The sequence below is a fragment of the Schistocerca piceifrons genome, chromosome 5 (assembly GCF_021461385.2).
Source record: "Schistocerca piceifrons isolate TAMUIC-IGC-003096 chromosome 5, iqSchPice1.1, whole genome shotgun sequence".
Taxonomy (NCBI): domain Eukaryota; kingdom Metazoa; phylum Arthropoda; class Insecta; order Orthoptera; family Acrididae; genus Schistocerca; species Schistocerca piceifrons.
In genome coordinates this window covers 393,811,962-393,832,720 of record NC_060142.1, presented here as the reverse complement: position 1 = coordinate 393,832,720, position 20,759 = coordinate 393,811,962, and the positions used below count along the sequence as shown (strand labels likewise).

The 20,759-nt window shown below is 44.0% G+C and overlaps 1 protein-coding gene across 1 annotated transcript in view; it reads left to right on the top strand.

Moving 5' to 3' along the window:
* Positions 1–20,759, top strand: part of LOC124799024 (band 4.1-like protein 4) — a 578,366-nt gene that overhangs the window by 288,538 nt on the left and 269,069 nt on the right. The window lies entirely within an intron of this gene.

Here is a 20,759-nt window from a genome sequence, read left to right as displayed (position 1 = left end):
TCAGAGCCGACAGCGGTCGTGCAGAATTCGGCGGACCCAATGTACCACGCCCCCAGTGGCTCTTCCGGCAGGTCTGCTCGTGGCTTAGACGACATCGTTTGTACTGTAGTTAGAGAGCTTCATCCTTGCTGACACTGAAAACTGGACTTACTTCTTGCTGCTTATTTGCAATGAGTCTTGGTCCACTTGGAAAAATATAAGTTAAGGAAATATTCCGTTTGTTGTCTTAATTCGTTGGCTAATCATTTCTGCTCCTGTCCAGCTTTCCTACGACGTCAGCTGCCGTACGACACTGTAGCCCACCTTCCCTTACCGCTGTGTACGAAGTCGTACACAACACATTCCTGTTTCACGTCAGATGTATCTATTCAGATTTACCTGCAGAGACGTCGGGCACACACTTGCTACAGTGAGCCGGAGTGGTTTTCAACATCTATTTGCACCATGCTCACGACTGAAGAAAGCACTTTTTGTAAATTAATTACTTGCTTCAGAAACTTACGCGTATGACAGTAGTACGACGAGAACTCGTAAACATTGTGTCCGAAGATTTCAGTAAAACTTCATGTTTTTATTTCTCACTCTCTCTCTCTCTCTCTCTCTCTCTCTCTCTCTCTCTCTCCCTCCACCTTCATGATGAGTGCTTTGCAAATTGTTTGTTTTTACTAACAATCGCGTCATCATCGCCTCGTCGGAGACTGACTCGAACTTCTTTAGCTTTTCCATCAATTTTTTGTTAGCAGCTTCTTACCTTCCACTTTTCACGTTTTTTTGTACTCTCTCTCTCTCTCTCTCTCTCTCTCTCTCTCCGTCTACAAACAAAGTTCCACTCTATCCACTCTATAAGGCACCTTGAATTCTTCGGTTTTGTTGCTCCTTCTGCTCTTTGTCACGTACGTAAATGAACATCTCGAAGACAAAGCACACCGAGAAATGCAACGCAAAGTAGCGTAACGCAAACTTGCATCCTGCGAAGACAACTCGCACACGCGCTTGTTTTTGGGAAAGAGATGCCAGAAAAAAAAAAACCTCTACTCCTTGTCAAAGGACGCGACGCAAAGTTCGAATCACGCGCTGGCTGGCGTTTCGCAGTTGTCTTTCGCAAATAGTGCAGAAGCCGAGGATAAATTGCACGCCGCCATGGTACATATAAGTTCTTCGGTGCGCATGTCGTTATTCACGTTGTGACGCAGAGAGATGGTCCGCTCGGGAGCGTCAAGGTGAGATAGCGTGGGTGGCACACGCGGCCACTGGAAGAACAAACACAGGCGCAGGAAGCGCGGCGCGCAGTGAACTGGCGACTCGCGGGGGCGCAGCCGGGCGGGCTCCGAACCGCGGGCCATCTGTCTTGCGGCGGCCGCGTCATAAATCGCGCCGCTCTGCCTGGCCCGGCGACAGCCGTCCGTGGCTGGGTCACGCCGACGGCCGACGGCACATGCCGCCCTACAAGGAGCAGGGCGCGCCGCGCCGCTCCGCAGCTGTGACGTCAGCACCGGCCTACTGCGTGCGGGGTCAGTGTATGTTGCTCGGCCTGCACTAACACTGAGGTGACGAAAGTCCTAGTATCGTGTCGGACCTCCTTTTTGTCCGGGGTAGTGGAGCAACTCGATGTGGCATCGACTCAACAAGTCACTTGAAGTCTCCTTCAGAAATACTAATCCATGCCGTCCATAATAGCGAAGGTGTTGCCGGTGCAGGATCTTGAGGCCGATCTGGCCTCGTTATTATGTCCCATAAATGTCGTATGGAATTCGTGTCGGGCGATCTGGATGGCCAAATAATTCGCTCGTACTGTCCAGAAAGTTGTTCAAACCAATTGCCAACAGTTGTGGCTCGGTAACATGGCGCATTGTCATCCAAATAAAGTCCATCGTTGGCTGCAAATGGTCTCCGAGTAGCTGAACATAACCATTTCCACTCAGTGATCGGTTCAGTTCGATCAGAGGACACAGTCCAGTCCACGTAAACTTAGCCAACACCATTGTGAACCATCACCAGCTTGCACAGTCCTAGTTGATAACTTGGGTCCATTGTTCCGTGGGGTTTGCGCCACACTCGAACCCTACCATCAGCCCTTATCAACTGAAATCTGGCCTCAACTGGGCCACGGTGTTCCAGTCGTCTCTGATGTCCAACCGATATGGTCGCGAGCCCAGGAGAGATGCTTTAGCCGATGTCGTGCTGTTAGCAAAGCACTTGCTTCGGTCGTCTGCTGCCGTATCCCATTAACGCCAAATTTTGCCGCAGTGTCGGTACGGGTACATTTGTCCTACGTCCCACATAGACGTGTGCGTTTATTTCATGCGGAGTTGCTTGTCTTTTAGTACTCACAACTCTTCGCAAATGCCGCTGCTGTTGGTTGTCAAGTGGAGGCTGTCGGGCACTGCGTTGTCCGTGGTGAGAGGTAATGTCTGAAATGTAGTGTTCTCGGCACACTCTTGACACTGTGAATTTCGGAATAATGAATTCCCAAACGTTTTCCGAAATGGAATGTCCCGTGCATCTAGCCGTATCACTTGCGTTCAAAGTCTGTTAACTCCCGTAGAGTGGCCATAATGACGTCAGACACCATTTCACTTGAATCACCTGACTTCAAATGACAGCTCCGGCAGTGCACTGCCCTTTTATACCTCGTGTACGCGATACTACAGCCATCTATATATGTGCATATCGCTATCCCATGATTTATTTTCACCTCACTTTACGCTCACAAGGGGGCGGACTGGCGCCCTTTGATTTTCTTCATACACTGTCTAACAAAAAATGTGAAGCTCTCAGCATGGGCGGAGGAAACGAAATGAAACGTCTCGTGTTGAGACGGGATATGTAACGTTATTTCAGTGATTACAAAATCGAGTCAACTTTACAAAGAACTTGGTAGTATGACGCAACTTATTAGTATGATGTTGCACCTCGTCTTGTGTGGACGCATTCACCGATTCGGTTGGGGAAAGGTGTCACTAAAGAGTTGTATATGTTCCTGAGGCAAGCTGGCCCACAGCTGTTCTAACTGTTCCTCGATATCCCGGATAGTGGCTTTTGACAGAGGTGACATACGAGCGTGCCCCACACATGTGGTATCTTTGCAGACCAGGGGAGTTCGTTAACCTCAGACAGTTCATAGATACATGTGCCTCGTGTGAACTAGCATTTTCCTATTGAGAAATGGCTCTACAGAACTGTTGCTTAAGGACTCAGGATGTCTATGACGTAGTATTGTGCCCTCGGAATTTCCTCAAGTAGCAGTGACCTGAAGTCATACCCGACGACTCCCCACATTCGCAACAATGTGCAACCGGGATAGCGCAGAGCAGCGATTCATTGCTGAACACAATTCTACACCATTCATCAGTAGTCCTTGCTTTCCAGTCATGGCATCACACCAAACGTAGCAGTTTCTGTTGTGGTGTTAACGGCAGCCTACCCATGCGACGGTAATTCCCTAGTCCGGCTGCTCGTAGTCTCTGGTCAGTGATGCGGGTCGACAGTGAATGTTGTAGAGACTCCATTACGTGTTCTGGGATGGCAAGTGCAGATGTGAAGCGGGTGCAGTGTGCTTGATCCACAAGCAGCGATACTCTGACGTGATGGACCAGAATCTTAGTGATAAATGTGCCAACACACATTCCCATCAGTCCAACATATCGCCACTGTCACATCTGAATGCCCCATAAATCCAGAGATTTCAGGATTCCACTAGCCGGCCGGATGGAGATCAACAAATGAGGCCCCTTTCAAACAAAGTCATGTGCTGATAATGCTGTTTCATGCGAGTATGTGCATCTCGGTGTCCTTCGCACTAATCGCTGAATATTTGGTGAGGTTCACGCCCCTTATATACTGTACCAGGCCTGGTAACAACAGTAAACACGAACAACACTAATGCACTCTGATGGGCATTATAACGTGGAATTGCAACTCTAATCGTCTACGTATCCACCCGTGGTGTGCACTTGTACGAAGGTTCATTGACATCGGACATTGACTTGTAGATGCTTTATTTTATCATTGTTATTACTATTATTATTATTGCATTATTTTTGAGGCAGTATACTTTCCTAAAACAATGCGACCCGGTTCTCAAACTTGAAAAATTTATTATGATGGAGTCATTGATATGATGACAAACAGTAGGGGTAGAAATACAAGGAGTACTATTAAACATTGTTACATGACCGTTTTTTTCGAAATTGCCCTATAAATTAAGTATAATCCGTAAGAAAGAGTCAAATCAAATCTGTAAAATTTAATCTACACTGGATAGTGAAACGGAACTAGTACGGCTGACCGTCAGTACTTAATTACTCTTATTACTACTTTCTACGTTAAATTTGCATGTGTAACTAAACAAGAAGTCTCTGTAAAAGCAGGTCTGACTCGATGAAGAGCAAGAAAAGCTCTGGAGGGCCATAAAACTTCAGGAAGTTATCCGCCAGCCCTATTTGCAGAATTGTAGCTCAATGATCCCTATGCGACAGAAAATGCCAGGCAGGTATAATCTCGGGCCGGGCTGTGTTTTGTGGAGAGAGAAAGATAGCCCCTCTTCCCAGAACCGAATGCCTGAAGTCAGACAATGAACATTACATTTCTAGGATGTGTTGGACATCAGAGTTTTTCACAACCTGAGTGGCTATGCGACGTGTGCCGCTGAACGGCAGGGTCCCGGAAGAACTGCCATTGTAGAAGGAAACAGTGGGCAGTCAAACTTCGGCGAAAAACTAGGGCTGTTAAAATAACGTCTTAGAAAGCTGAACTGGAGTATACAGTTTGAGGCTTGTTCGGAGATTGAGCGATGCTGGCAACTAGCCCAGGTGCTGCCAAATCGAATGTTACAGGTAATTTAATAAGGACTGCCATTGGTTCACGTAAATAATCTGGAAGTGGTAGTAAGGAAATCGTACCATATTTGCCCAGCACATAGAAGTGGGCAGAGAGAGGGAGTAAGTTGGACACTTTTTGGAGTGTCAAGACTCACGCGTTTTTTGGCTGGTTGACCACATGAAAAGCGAGTGAGGAGAGGAGAAGTCTTTTGTAAAGCAGCGTCTTGCTTCTCAGCACTCACAGGAATTAGCATTCAACCAACCCACAGGGCACAGTGTTTCATGGCCGGAAGCGCTCTGCGGATAGTTACCTGACAGGCAGGTTTCTCCACAGTCATATTTCACTTCTAGAGGACTTCTCCACATCCAGTCTCGTCTGGATGCGTGTTATGAGCATGGTGAGATCCAGCTGCAACAGCAAAGCGAACTATATGGAAAGACGTATCATTTGTAACGACTTTCAGTAATTTCCATATTCATTCCCAAGACTTGGATGCAGTAAGAGGTTCGTCATGCTTTCAGCTCCAACAATAGATGCACACACATGTCCTTCTGTTGTATTTTCTGTCTCCATGTTCTAACCATCGGCGGCCACGGTATAGCTCCTGCAAATGCAAATATTTTGTCCAGGTACGCGTTCAAAAAAATTTTCAAATGTGTGTGAAATCTTATGGGACTTAACTACTAAGGTCATCAGTCCCTAAGCTTACACACTACTTAACCTAAATTATCCTAAAGACAAACACACACACCCATGCCCGAGGGAGGACTCGAACCTCCGTCGGGACCAGCCGCACAGTCCATGACTGCAGCGCCCTTGACCGCTCGGCTAATCCCACGCGGCGTGCGCGTTCACTTGAATCATATTCGACATGTCCTATCCAAGTTGCCAAGGCACTAGTTAATTCATTTCAATGATGATTCAATTTGAATTTAATTGTGTGTAATAAATTGAATCACTGAGATAATTGTTTAATTTAATAGTCAGATTAATTCCTTTATCATTGATTTGATGGCTAATGATTTAGTTAGGTCAAATATTAAAGGGTCAAATTAATATATTAAAGATTCCATTTAAAGTACTCAACCCACACGATAGGCAACGACTAAAGAGAAACATACGCATAACCTTACAAGATCATCAAGGGTGTCGCAGATTCACGTAGTAGAAAGCAAGGGAACACATCTTAACTGGTCAGGTGCTGGTAGCTCTACAAGAGAGACTGCGAGCAACCAGCACGTGATTGTTCTTACAACTACCCCATTGGATATAAACATAGTGTGTGAAGGAAGCTGGTTCTTTGCGAGTAGTTCTCGAGCCAGGCACGTGACCCACAATCAGTTGTTAAATAAAATTGATGAAATCACAATTCGACTAGCTAGGCAGCTTGTACTGTCAAGACAAGCGGAATCCGTATCACTATTCCGCGATCCTGATGCTTGGTTTACCTAAATTATTTCAAGACAGTTTTGAGATGCTTCTTTAAAAAGACCGTGGCCACTTCCTTTGTTTCGTCCTTGTCCAACGGCACTGACGGGACCTGATACTTTGCCCTTGCTTACTCCCCTCTATTTCACAGTCAAGAGAAAAATTACGAGTGGATATAGCTCATGCCTTCGGAGAAAAATCAAAGATTAGACTTATAACAAGATCGCGTACTTTTTAGAGATAACATCTGTGGTAGTGCAGCTTCTCCGGGACACGTCGCAGCATGAAACACTCAGTCTCACACAGAGAGCAAAATCTGTACTTATAAAGTACAACATGCCACCGAGTTTCTCCGCGTGTGTCTTGTGGCTAATCTCAGGAACTGCTGTAGGAATACTTACAAGGTTTTACTCCCACACTGATTCACGAGGAGGTTTGTGTGTATTACTACGTATTTGTTACAAACAAGTTGTCCAACCATAGATTATTTTTTGTTTTTGTTTTATTTGGCCTCGAGAGTTTATACTCTATTTGACATATAAAACATATGTTTACATTGTTTTCTACAATTGTATGGAGAAAATACACACATGCGTATTTACGTAATTAAAAGCTCTAACTTCAAAAACAATTTCCACAGTAAATTTTTAACGAACGGCGTTGATACTTGGTGTTACACGTGCAAAGCCTAGGCAGAAAGCCTCGTCTGCTCATTTCGTCTCAAATTTGATTGCATTTCTATGCAAAATGGCATTCCTTTGTCTCACCCTGCACGCCTCTTTGTTAAGTCTGCAAAGCTAGTACTACGAGTTGAAGGCGCTGCATCATAAAGCGTTGCTAGCTATACGATTTTAGTCTCGGCTATCTAGGCATGTTACGAGGCCACGTCTTGATTTTCTCAGTTAATGTTAGCTCCGCCTATCGCGGACGCTGCATCTAAACGTCGCAGCTTTCAGCAAACAATAAAGTGTGAGATTATCTGAGGCGGCCGTACAAGGAGTCGCGTCGGGCAGGGGAATTCCCTCCGCAGCCGCTGCTGGCCGATCAGATGCGGGCGTCGGCCTGGTCGGTACGCTGATAGCCCTGCCAGCGCCGTTAATGAGCCAGCGGGGGTCGAACCCAGGACGCCGCGCCGGCGCTCGTTACTGCCTCGTCGTCTGCGCCTCCGAGTCAGAGTCGAGAGGGCCACTCTCCTAGGACCGCATATGCGATGAATTTGGGCTGATGCTTCGTATGCACAGGAAAGACATCAAAGATGCGAGAGTACACTTAATCAAATAATTAAAATGTAAGTTAATTCAGTGACCTCTTTCCGAATTCACTGTATTAGACAAGAGTATAGAAAGTTTTTTCGTACGTCTTTCAGTGCTCCGTCAAACTATTCTCGCAGTATCTTATCTCCCATGTAATCTTCTACTACTTCATCTCTTATCTTCCGTTTCTGTGTCTTCTGTATGTTTCCGCTTATTCTGACACTATGATACCGTTCAAGTTCCAGCAGCAAATTCAACTGCAGTAGTATTCAGTAATTCTCCCTTATTCATTTTATGCATTGTATCTACCATTTTGTTCAAGGGCACCACCACCTTTCTCGTTTTACACTCGCAAGAAACGAGGGCAAAGCACTACTGTACAACCTAATGTTAACGACTCTGGCCAGATTCGGTGTTGGGGTAGTGTCTTGGTACATGTTTCAGATTTTAGCTTCTAACCAGCCCTGTAATAAAAGTTTAAAATATTTTCTTATCCATTTTTAAATTATGTCATTAATTTTTTGTTGCAGTAGTCTTTTCATGAAATTGCTAAAACTACTCCGAAAACTTAAGATTTTTTTCCTAGTGTGAAAAGCATTTTCTAAGACACGACCCAGTCTCCTACCTAGGAACTAATATTTTATTTAAATTTAAAAGCAGTACAATCGAGAAAATCTTGTCAACGTTTTATTTAATCGTCTTTCTGTTACATTATTACTCCATTAAACACCAATAATCAGTGAAGGAAATCAAATGAAGCACAAATTACAAGTTAAATACATTTTAAAACAAATGCTGTTGGAAGTCAACACAAATTTCCATTTTCAAGACAGGTAAAACAATAAAAGAGTCTCAGTTCACGTATCGAATGTTCCTTGGTAAAAGATCTTCTGTTTCGAGATACAAGACGGCGCACGACCGATGAAGTGTGGCTTGACCGTACACGCTTTATGTAACTAGTTTTAAAGTTGTAGAGAATTTTAATCATAATATAATTCTGTAACTGAATTACTAATAATATATTCCAAATAGCTTTAATGTATTATACAGCACTTATACGTACATATCCTTCGATCACAGGCCCTGCAGACCACGCGCTGCTTTTGCAAACTGCCTTGATTCCTTTCTGTTTTGCGCTTGGTTTCTCCACGTGTCCAGTCTCCAGTCCCCAGGGATGCCAGTCCTTCGCCAGGTAGTCCATCCAGAGCTGCCTTCGTCATCCTGTGGCTTTTAGTTTTCCCTCAAATGCCTTCTTCACCTGTTTTTCCTTTGGCATATAGACTACATGGTCCACCCACTGCATTCTTTCGCTCTTCAGCTTCTGCAGGATTGGTGGTTGTTGCATCAAGATATAAATTTCCACGTTCCTCCCTCTGCACCATTTTCCTTTATCTAAGATCGGTTCCCAAATCTTTCTCATTGCTCTACTTTCAGATATTAGTAGTTTTTCCTTTTCTCGTTTAGTCATTCTCGATCTTTGTAAACCGTAAATGACTGCGGGGCGTATCAATGTGTCACATATTCTCATCTTAGAATTTTCTGATACTGGTTTTGAGCTGAGTGACTCCCTGAAGGAACACATGCATTTCATTCCCACTGTTATTCTTTCCTTGATGTCCATTTCTATGCTGTTGTCATTGCTGAGCCAAGATCCTAAGGATTCTAACTGGTGAACTCTCAAGCCATCTATCTCAAGAAGCTCTTTCTGCTTTTGTCTTCTTCCTAATTGCGTGATCGCTGCTTTTTCTTGATTCACCTTAAGGCCAACGTTCTGGGTGTAGTTGTCCGTTTTCTGGTACGTTTCTTTCAGCTCATAGTTTCATTCCTTTACTAGTACTATATCATCAACATATGCGACAAAAATGGTTCAAATGGCTCTGAGCACTATGGGACTTAGCTGCTGAGGTCATCAATCCCCTATAACTTAGAACTACTTGAACCTAACTAACCTAAGGACAACACACACATCCATGCCAAAGGCAGGATTTGAACCTGCGACCGTAGCGGTCGCGCGGTTCCAGATGTAGCGTCTAGAACCCCTCGGCCACTCCGGCTGTATGCGACACAAATGAAATTACTATCCATCAGTACTCCAGCCCACTCCTGTTGCCTACATTTCCGTATTCCTTTCTCGCACATGACATTGAACTACTCAGATGAGAGGGCATCCTCTTGTAGCAGCTTAAATGAGTAGAACTCAAAATATTTAAAAAAGCTGCACAACACACAATCTCCTGCCTCAGAACAACAAACATAGTACAAAATTCAGAATCTGCTTATGGGGTCTCCAGTGCGCATTCCTTCACGTTATTCTAAAATCAGTCACTAGACTGAAGTACTGACCGAAAAGATCACATGGTCCTACGGATGCTATCATCTAGGCACGGTTGTAGTTGGATGACTTTAAATTTAATGACTGTCGTCGTCTGTTGTTCCTGCTACTGCTTGTCGAGTATGATATAAAGTAGTTACCCTAAAAAAAAAAAAATTAGCGATCTGAAAGAACTGGAGATTCGGATTAACGATGATCGAGGTTCCTTTATATACTGGGTACAACCGGTATAAGTGCAGATATTTTTATATGTGGTAGATTAATATGTACATATATACCTGTGTTGGTTGTTTTTCCTCTGCGTCGAACAGTCTTCCTGCAAACACTCCAAATAATTTACTACCTGATGTTTTCTGCACGGTCGTAATTGTAACACTAAGTGGACTACTCATGTCAGTATAGATTAACAGTTTTATGACCAAGCAGCCGGCCGGATTGGCCGTGCGGTTCTAGGCGCTACAGTCTGGAGCCTAGCGACCGCTACGGTCGCAGGTTCGAATCCTGCCTCGGGCATGGATGTGTGTGATATCCTTAGTTTAGTTAGGTTTAATTAGTTCTAAGATCTAGGCGACTGATGACCTCAGAAGTTAAGTCGCATAGTGCTCATTGCCATTTCAACCATTTTGAACCGACCAAGCATCCACACATTAACACCTAATCTGCTGACCAGGAGGAACACAAACATTAATGGCTTGCTCTTGCTACAAGTACCCACCCTAAAAACATAAGACTGGTAACAGCTATAATTTTTAGTCTGCAAGTGACGTAAATACTGACGTAATGTTGTTCATTGCACTGTCCTGTCACCAACAGAAATATTTGCACGTATCCCTGGTATACTATGTATTTTGACACGTCTTATCTGACATGGAGGGCTTGGCGTGATGGATAATAAAAGCAGCTGTGGGCTGGAGAGGCGTCCGTGTTGGTCACTGCTCGCTGCGTTTGTGCGCCTGTGTGTGGCGCTTCCTCAGGAGCGGCCGGGCCACGGTTCCTGACTGAAGTGCCTAGAACCTCTCGGCCACAACGGCCGGCTGGCCACGGTTCGCAGCCGGTGGTCCGCGGGCTCAGCGCCAGCTATTAACTCTCTGTGTATTGGCCGTGGATCGCCCACGCTTTCCACTGCTGCTGCTCTGTGGGAGGTAATCCGTCTCCTCGGACTGCTTGCCGACGCATTCAGTCCTGGCGACACGGCCCAGGGGAAGAACTCTAGGAACCGCAGAGAGGAGAACAGCCACCGAGCAACTGACGGCCGCTGTGCCGGAAGAGTCAGTAAATCAGATTTACATTTCAAAAGTTAATAGTAGGTAAAATGAATTCACTCTGATCTCAAGTAGACAAGAAGCTGCTGATTATATATAAACTTAAACAAAAAAAGCACAATAACTTGCTTAATTTTATTCCCAGGAACTCCCCGACAGAGTAGAGAGAATCAACCACGAGGAAATTCATCAGTTTTGTTTTGAAAGTTTGAGGATTACTGCTGAGATCTATTAATTCTTATGGTGGCATATTGAAAGTGGAAGCAGCAGAAAACTGCACGCATTTCTACACAAGAGTAAAGGAGATGCGATCCAAATGCAGATTGGATTTCTGCCTATTATTAACGGAGTGAATGCTGCTAACTCTTGGGAATAAACTCATACTGCCGGCCGGAGTGGCCGTGCGGTTCTAGGCGCTACAGCCTGGAACCGAGCGGCCGCTACGGTCGCACAGGTTCGAATCCTGCCTCGGGCATGGATGTGTGTGATGTCCTTAGGTTAGTTAGGTTTAATTAGTTCTAAGTTCTAGGCGACTGATGACCTCAGAAGTTAAGTCGCATAGTGCTCAGAGCCATTTAAACTCATACTGTTAACAACAAAGAAAATATCGGACTCGACGAGAAGTTCGCGAACTTACACAACATGTTACCCGAACTGCCCGTTTCTGAGCCAAAAATGCCCTTTGTGAATGGAAAACTTTGGGTGTATCATAAGCGAAAACAAACGAAGTAGACTAAATTTGGTGTTGGGTTACCACTTATTACAAATACTATTACAATGGTAAATGTAGCAGTATTCAGTTTTTGAACAAGATCCTGGCCATGGTACTAGTGGTCGGTCGGCTGTGACGAGTCTAAACTTCCATAGGCCCGTGTAAATTAGAGGAATTGTATGCGACAGGCAAAATGTGTTTAAGAAAGCGGCCCTAATTAAACATGATACTTGTATTAGTCATCTAGTAATGTATTTAATTAGTGTCAAGGAAGACATTTAACCACCGAATGAATCAGGATTCCAAATCAAATTAATTTATTACAAAATGCAGTTAGAAAACATCGACATCAATTGAGTGATACTATCTTATTGATGATCAGAATCACAAGTACTCAACCTAAATGATCGTTCAACGTGAACGATACTAAAGTCTTGGCAAAGAGTGGAATAAAAGGGGGATGCTTAATGTTATAGTCTCATAAATCTATATAATTTCGAACTCGTGGCATCTGTTCAGCAGTTGCATCATTACGCCGAAAGGTTAGTTATCTAACGTATGCATACTGGTTCTAGGCACGTCAGTTCGGAACCACGCGGCTGCTACGGTCGCAGGTTCGAATTCTGCCTCGGGCATGGATATGTGTGATGTCCTTAGGTTAGTTAGGTTTAAGTAGTTCTAAGTTTAGGGGACTGATGACCTCAGCTGTTAAGTCCCATAGTGCTTAGAGCCATTTGAACCAACCATGCATACTATAGCAACAAATAAGATGGATGAAAACTCCCCCAAACTCACTATGAGAGAACGATATTCGAAACTATTGCTCGTTCCCAACAACTTCTGAGTCTTCTCACTCTACCTAAGCACATGTCACCAAACCTTAATCTGCACGGGCGGATCAGAAGTCATGTTTCCTTGAGAAATGTTGCTGGCACAGAGGAAACCAGCCCCTCGTCAGTTGCGTTCTCCTCCGCTTTCATCGGTGAAGTGATCTATTTGGCGCCCAGAGGAGAAGTGGGTTCCGTTCGCTCTCCAGACTACCAGACTAACTCTCCCCTCTTTCTCTGGGCGCCTCTCGGTGCGCCAATCAGAAAATTTTACAAAACTCTACCCAATGACTCGGCCGTAAATAAATCAACAACTTCCGAATTTACAATATTAATCTATGGAAGGACTCAAGTTTGAAAAAGACATCCCCACTCTGCTATCGAGGTCCCTCTCTAGCCAACCCACTGGTTCCACGTTTTGGACTTTCTGGAAGCCAACGTTGGGCTTCGGCCCTCTGCTAAATTATTCCTGTTAACTAGTAAGAAGTCTCGTTCTAAATTTTCAACAAACTGTTTGGGCTGTCCCTGTGAAGACTTGACTTCGCTATGATAACAGGATGTAGAGAGAGAGAGAGAGAGAGAAGGGGGCAGAAACAATTACGTCGCAAATTGGCATTCGTTTCACATTGATCTCAAATACTGTGTCCCGCTGTTTGTCCGTGGATTTGCAGTCTTCTAGTAAAAATTTGCTTCCCGACTGTAGATTTTCGCATCCTCACGCTGGGTATCTGGCCGGGAAGGCAGGATCGCGTCACTGGTGGACAGGAAGAAATAAAAAAGTGTAAAAGGTTTGGATGGGGAGAGTAAGGTGCCGGGATTGCAAAAGGCTCTCGAGCACGGCCGCTGCGGTGGCAGCGGCGGTGGGGTAGCGGACGCGAATAATGCACTCAAGTTTTTTAATTACGAGATTTAATTTCATATCGGCGGCGCGGCGGCCAGGAGAGAGCGCCAAATGTAATAATCGGAAGCGCCGGCGCCTCGCATTAACGTCGCAGCGCGTCGTTAATAATTTAACAGCTGCCACGTCCCCGACACCGCCGCCGCCGCCGCCGCCGCCGCCGCCGCTGCACTCCGGGGAGCCGTCCCCCTGGCCCCCGCTTATCTCCGCTATCGGTCGCACACTGACGCTGCCGCCATATTCCTGTGCCCGTGCACTTAAATTGGATTGCTCTTCGGCTCACCTGCGAGAGTCCCAAAATCCTGGTCGTCGTATCAGAGACCGCCAGACCGGGCGGACACTGTATTTCTACTTAATACTCGCACATTATTTCCCAGTATCCTGCTATAGCTCGAAGAGGCAATGCGAATACATTACGTTTTAGGCCTGTTGTTCCACTCCATGTGGGGCTCCGAAACGAGGTAGCATGGCAGAGAAAACCCATGACTCGTTCGGGAGAAGTTCCAATCCCAATCCAGATTTTGTGGTTTGGGTTCGTGATTTCATAAATCGCTCCAAATCTCACTGGTTCATTCACCTCTACCTCTGGGAATCGCTCAAGTCCTACTTCATAATGAAATGCGAGGTGTGAAACCTACACTAAAATAATAAGGGAATAAGAGTGAAGAGCATTTTGTTGTGTTTTTAACAGACTTCTAGTAACTAATTTTAATTATGATTTGTTTACATCACGTGTCCGCCTGTTTAACAGTAACTGGAGGAGTAAATCGAATATTGTTGTGTGTGTCAGTGTTTCTCACATTGTAAATTATTCTTCACATTCTGTCTGTCTTACCAGTTCGTTTTGTTGTGGTTTAGTAGGGTGCACTGTACAAGACCGACAGTTAGTTGATAAAGCGGTTGTAGAGAGAAGTCATATTTATTTTTAAAAGGGAAAAAAAGCGATTTTCAAAATGTTTTACCTCTTTTTTTGACTCGGGTATCTATAGAGACAATTTCAGTGATACATTTCTAGTTCTGACAAGAAAATCTGGAGGAAAATTACATAGATTATGAGGATATTTTGCTGCTGTTGCAGTCCTTTGAATATTGCACCGCGGCGAACTTCACTGCACTTTCCGTCAAGAGTGGCGTAAACGTCAAGTTTCGCTTCAGTTGGCATTGCTTGTTTCAGTGATCAGTGACCTAAGTTTCTAGAAGCGTTGAGGAAAGCCAGGATTTTTTTTTAAAAATCAACCCAGTTGGTTATATTGGGTTTTTATAAGCATTGGGACTTCTAGAACTTTTTCGTATTGACAACAGTTTGATTTCTTGTCATTAATTTATTGAAAACACCAACAGATTCTTACAACTACTGTATTGTAAATAAATTCTCAATAAATAAGTGGCAGACTGTGGTAGTGACATCAGTGCTGCATGTACCAGTCTGAGATTATTTCACTTTTCAACAGTCTCCCGTTGCATATTTAAACACTTATCTCGTAGTTCTACAAGGCCTTAAAGCTCTTCAGCACGAAATTCTTGTGACAGCATTAGCAACCAACAAGTGATCTCTCGGGCAGTAACCAATTTGTAAACTGAAGGCAGAGGAGGGGAGAAATGAAAGGGCTTACTAATAGTGTCAGGTGCATCGGGACATTACGCAGAATCGACGGCGAGGAGTGAAAATGTGTACCAGACCGGGATTCGGATCAGGGATATCCTGCTTACGAGGCAGGTGTGTTAACCACTGCGCGATCAGTTATCGTAACTGCGCGGACGATGTCGGCAAGTCTCACGGCTGACTCATATTCGTACCGAGCGCCACCCCTGTCCACTACCTCCTTCTCCGCAACTCTGAGATTCCCGCAGGAGCTCGGACGTACTTGTGCTTCCGCACCGAAGAAGGTGGATCCGTTGCCCGTCTAGGTGAAACTGTTATATGAATGCGTGATGTCTGTTCTTTCACACGTCTCCGAAAGAACAGACACCAGGCATTCATATAATAACGAATTTGTTTCGTTCCTTAAATTGCTGCATCCAACAACACCGACGTATTGTCGGGATAGCGAAATGTTACTCGACGGGGAAACATCGCTGCGTCATTGGATAAGCAGAACGGCCAGGACGCTCCTTGAAATTTCCTGCCGGATGAAAACTGCGTGCCGGACTCAAACTCGGGACCTTTACCTAACGCGAGCCAGTGCTCTACCGACTGAGCTACCCAAGCACGACTCACGACCCGTCCTCACGGTTTAACTTCCACCAGTACCTTGCCTCCTAACTTCCATACTTCACAGAAGCTCTCCTGCGAACTTTGCAGAAGTAGTTTTAATCTGCCAGGAAGTTTCATATCAGCGCGCACTCCGCTGCAGAGTGAAAATGTCATTCTACGACACTCCTTGTTTTTAATTTTTTCTTTTCCTTTGTTGAGTTACTGAACTGTACATTTCTAATCATATACGACACGAATTTCACTATGAACGTCCTTTGCGGAAATCGATTGGCTTACAAAAATCATGCCAAGTCGGGTAGACATTTGCAGTACTCTTGCCATCTCGCTATGACTGCAGACCAGTAAGGGTTTACTGGGAAATACTGTTTGTCGTCTACCTCCCACGCAACATGTTCTGTCGTCTTGCAGATAAGTAAGAGCGCGAAACTTAGAACGACGTGTGGTAACCTGGCGTTTGCCACTTATTTATTGAGTCACCCTTGTATGCATAAATTTTGGCACTTTCAAGAGGTCTCTGCTGACAGTAGAAAAATATTCGATAATGTTATATTTTATAGAGATGTCTCTCATCTCCGACAACTGTCAGAGGTTTGTAGAGACGTAGACTTTCTTCAAGCAGACAGCACAAATAATGCATAAGGTGTCGAACTGTGGATCGATCTTTTAGAAAGTCCTGATGTAGAAACCTGTAAGAACGTAATAAAGAAACGAAAGGAACAAGCATTAGAATCCTTTCACTATCATACTAATGTGCTAGATTCAATATTCAGAGGGAGAAGATTAACTGCTGAACGAGAAGAAAGTACAGAAAACTGGCTCATAGGCATGCAACCAGAGGGGATTCCAAGTGTCATGTCCTCTAGAATTGTTGATTCTGATTAATTTCCCGCCACTAAGTTTTCTGATGCAGTTGTAACACACTTCCATCCAAACAAATGGTGAAAGGTAATGGAGTTGAAAACAGAAAATAGGAAACTTACAAGATTTCTTAATTTTTTGAAAAGTAGCATTTCTTGTCCTGCTAGCACTGCATGCATTGAGAGAATCTTCTCCACTTACGGACTTGTTTGATTAAAATTAAGAAATAATGTAGGAGAGAACAGAACTGAAAAATTAGTGTAAATCTAAAAGTTTCTGCGTGCATCCAAGGAGGACTAAATTGTATTTTGCAGTCATTATGAGTCTATACCACGTTAAAGATTTATTTCTGGAAGTTAAATGTTATTTAAGTGTGTTATGTTGCAAGAAATGTCCAAACATGTTGTTAGTAAAAAAAGTTCTTTTGACGGTAAATAGCCGGCAGCTGGTGGCCGAGCGGTTCTAGGCGCTTCAGTCTGGAACCGCACGACCGCTACGGTCGCAGGTTCGAATCCTGCCTCGGGCATGGATGTGTGTGATGCCCTTAGGTTAGTTAGGTTTAAGTAGTTCTAAGTTCTAGGAGACTGATGACCTGAGATGTTAAGTCCCATAGTGCTCAGAGCCATTTGACAGTAAATAGTTGCTTTCAATGAATAGAATGGCTCTTTTTCATTTGGCTAACTATATACCGTTTTGTATAATTATTAATTTTTCGTAATTAAATATAGTTGGGTTTTAATGGAATCCTTTGACGGGATTTTTCGAATATTTTTTTAAAGAAACTCAAGGGTTTTTTGGTCGATTTAAATTACATAAACGCTGTTTTTTACGCTCCGCGCCTTTCAGACGGCCGATCCAGCAGTAGAGATATCCTCATATTCAATGTATTTTTTCTTCCCAATTCTTGTAAGACTTACAGAAGAATGGTTCAAATGGCTCTGAGCGCTATGCGACTTAACTTCAGAGGTGATCAGTCGCCTAGAACTTAGAACTAATTAAACCTAACTAACATAAGGACATCACACTCATCCATTCCCGAGGCAGGATTCGAACCTGCGACCGTAGCGGTCGCTCGGTTCCAGATGTAGCGCCTAGAACCGCACGGCCACTCCGGCCGGCCTCACGATGAGTTGTATCATTGAATTTATGCCGTATAGACCTGCAAATGTCTTATGGCATCATGTTCTGGGGAATGTAGCGCAAATGCCAAACAATAGCTGTATTGCAGTCAGCTCTTATTTACTTCTCTTTGAGCTATCAGTTTCGGTAATTCACTGGTGCCATCCTCAAGTTCCTATGCACAACTCTCTGCTATCTAACCGGTGGGGTACTCACTTCAGAAAAATATTTGTGGAATCAAGGTTTATTGGATGGCACCTATTGCATTGCACCAAACTTCGTGGTACTTCCGTTTACAGTGTATATTGGGGCTGAGGATGGAAACAGTAAACTGCCGAAACTTGTAGCTTAAAGAAAAATGAATAACAACTGATCCATGAATAACAACTGATTGAGATACGGCTGCTTTTGTTATTTGCTATAGGTACTTTTTGATCAACCGAGTACATGACGGATCCAAGAAGACTGAATATTGTGGGGTAACACATCAGTGAGGAAAAAGTGGTTGTTGCACAGAATCGTGTAATAATGACAATGCGTGCTGTCGATTCTAGAACCTCCTGTAGACAGCTGTTTAAAAAGTTGTGTCTAATGAGAACAGCCCGACAGTTTGTTTAGTTCCTTATGAAGTTCGTCGTCAAGAGTCAGTCGCTGTTTGAAAACAACAGTAACATTCACAAACGTAATACTAGAAGAAATGTGTACACTATCTATTACACAGCCGTAGTCTGGCACAGAAAAGAGTGATGTATCCAACAATAAAAATCGCTGACCACCTACCTAGTGATATAAAGATTTTAGGAGAAAATAAAATTAGTTTCAAGCCAGAAATGAAATCATAACTGCTTGACAATTCCTCCTACTCCATAGAAGAGTACCTAAATTTATAATAGTTTTGTGTGTGTGTGTGTGTGTGTGTGTGTGTGTGTGTGTGTGTGTGTGTGTGTGACAGAGAGAGAGAGAGAGAGAGAGAGAGAGAGAGAGAGAGAGACAGAAAGGAAGACTGAGATAGAGAGGAAGACTGAACATAGTTCAGTATAAATCAGGGCATGTATGGAAAAAATAAAAATCATGTTAACGGTCTGCATGTTGCCGTATTTTTCACTGAGAGAGGACGCACTTATGATCCACGGAATATGGATGTAACTAACTAATAAATATGTTGAACACATTAAACGTTATTTGAGGTTTTGAAGCGAAAAAGTTTGGCGCCTTAGCCTGTACACGAAGTTCGAGGTGAAGAGTCCGTCATTGACGACAGCTACGGAAGAACTGTCACGCGAAGATTAACTGCAACCAAATATATCTGCACCTAAGGAAAACTCGGAGCGAAGGAGATAAGGCGAAGGATGCCGGAAGTTTGCACAGCCTTTGCTCTCAGAATACGACTTCAGACCCACAGTAATGTGCACAGGCCGTCATACGTGTTGCCTCGGATTAAAGGAATAAGAAAAAAGGAAGACCGCGATGAGAGACGGCGGCTCTGGCACCGCCGAGACCACCACTCAAAGGGGATGACCCCGGGGGCAGGGGCAGGAGTAGGAGCAGGAGCGAGAGGGAATTTTGTGGCGGCGTCATTAACAGCGGCCGCGGCGCGCTCAGCCCCACTCGAGATCAGACGCGGAGCTGATAGCCGCCCCCCCCCCCTCCCCCACTGCTTCCTCCCCGCTGATTGCAGCCCAGTCCCTCTTGCGGGACCGCTCCGTATCTACATCTACGGCACCAGACCAGTCCCCTGTCCTGTCCACATTATAAGGCCTGCCCGAATCACTTCTTCCACCTACGCAGCCGTCTCGTTGCATCGACGCATGTTCGGTGACCAGACTAACCTCACGTTATCTGCTAATGACAGACAATCGTCTTCTTCTTTTTCTTCTTCTCCTCCTCCTCCTCCTCCTCCTCTTCCTCCTCCTCCTCCTCCTCCTGTCATGTGTTAGACCTTCCACGGCCTGCTGTAGCTACATATGGTTCTTCCATCTTTCTACTGTTCTTGCAATTCACCTTCTGCCTTGCGGAATATATTGCCAAATGATGTGGGGGTAATACTTACTACGTCATTCGCAACAGATAGAATATCCATTTTGCCTATTTTCTTCAACCTTTTCGTTTGTATTAAATATCTTCAATTCCTTCGTAATATCTAAGTTTCTTTTATAATCTGATATTAAGTACCGTGCCATTTTTCCGAGTAATTACATTTCGTTGGCCTGTAATCTTAGTTTATCATTTTTTCCTTCATAAAATATTCACTCCCAAACAGGAAATGTTGGTACTGCTATAATGTTATTATATTTAAGATAAGCTTCTGTTCTTACTTTGTTTTGGAGAGATTTTCTAATGCTGCTGCTTTGGTAATTGAAAAAAGGGGTGCATACTTTACAGTAGGCGGATAAGTCATGTCAGCTCCACGCTGTATGATTTTCGGCCATATGTTAAATTGTTTTCATCGTAACATGTTCATTTTATTATTTTTATAGATTATTTAAGTCAAATGACTTCATGTTCGTACTAAGAAAATATTTGTAGACAGCAATCTGAATTATAACGTAGCAACTCTAACTGCATTTAACGCCACCTAGCGAGCGACAGATTGTGGTTTAAGGTAGACCACCTCACTAAATAGCACTAGTCTGTGATACAAGTCTACACGAAAACTGATAAGACATATAGTATCGCGGTTTTATTTTCGCTTTATCGTATGTATGTATTGTGCTATTTGTACCGTGGCTGTGTCCAAAACGCGTTAAGCTGCATAGTTAAAAAATATAAAAATAACGATTAAGACGAACAAATGTACTTAGGACTCGAAAACTGTTGTTACGTCATTTACAGTCACTTCCAGAGAGAGAGAGAGAGAAGAAAAGATTCATGGCATGCAGTTCGGAAAGCTGTCAGCCTTCGTATCTACCAGCTTTCAAAGATCATTCGAGGAAATGGCTATAACTTAATAAAAGAGCAGAGGAAAAGTGATGCGAATTTTAGCTTGAAATTCAAGATCAGAAGAAACAGCCACGGCCCATCATACAGAATGTGA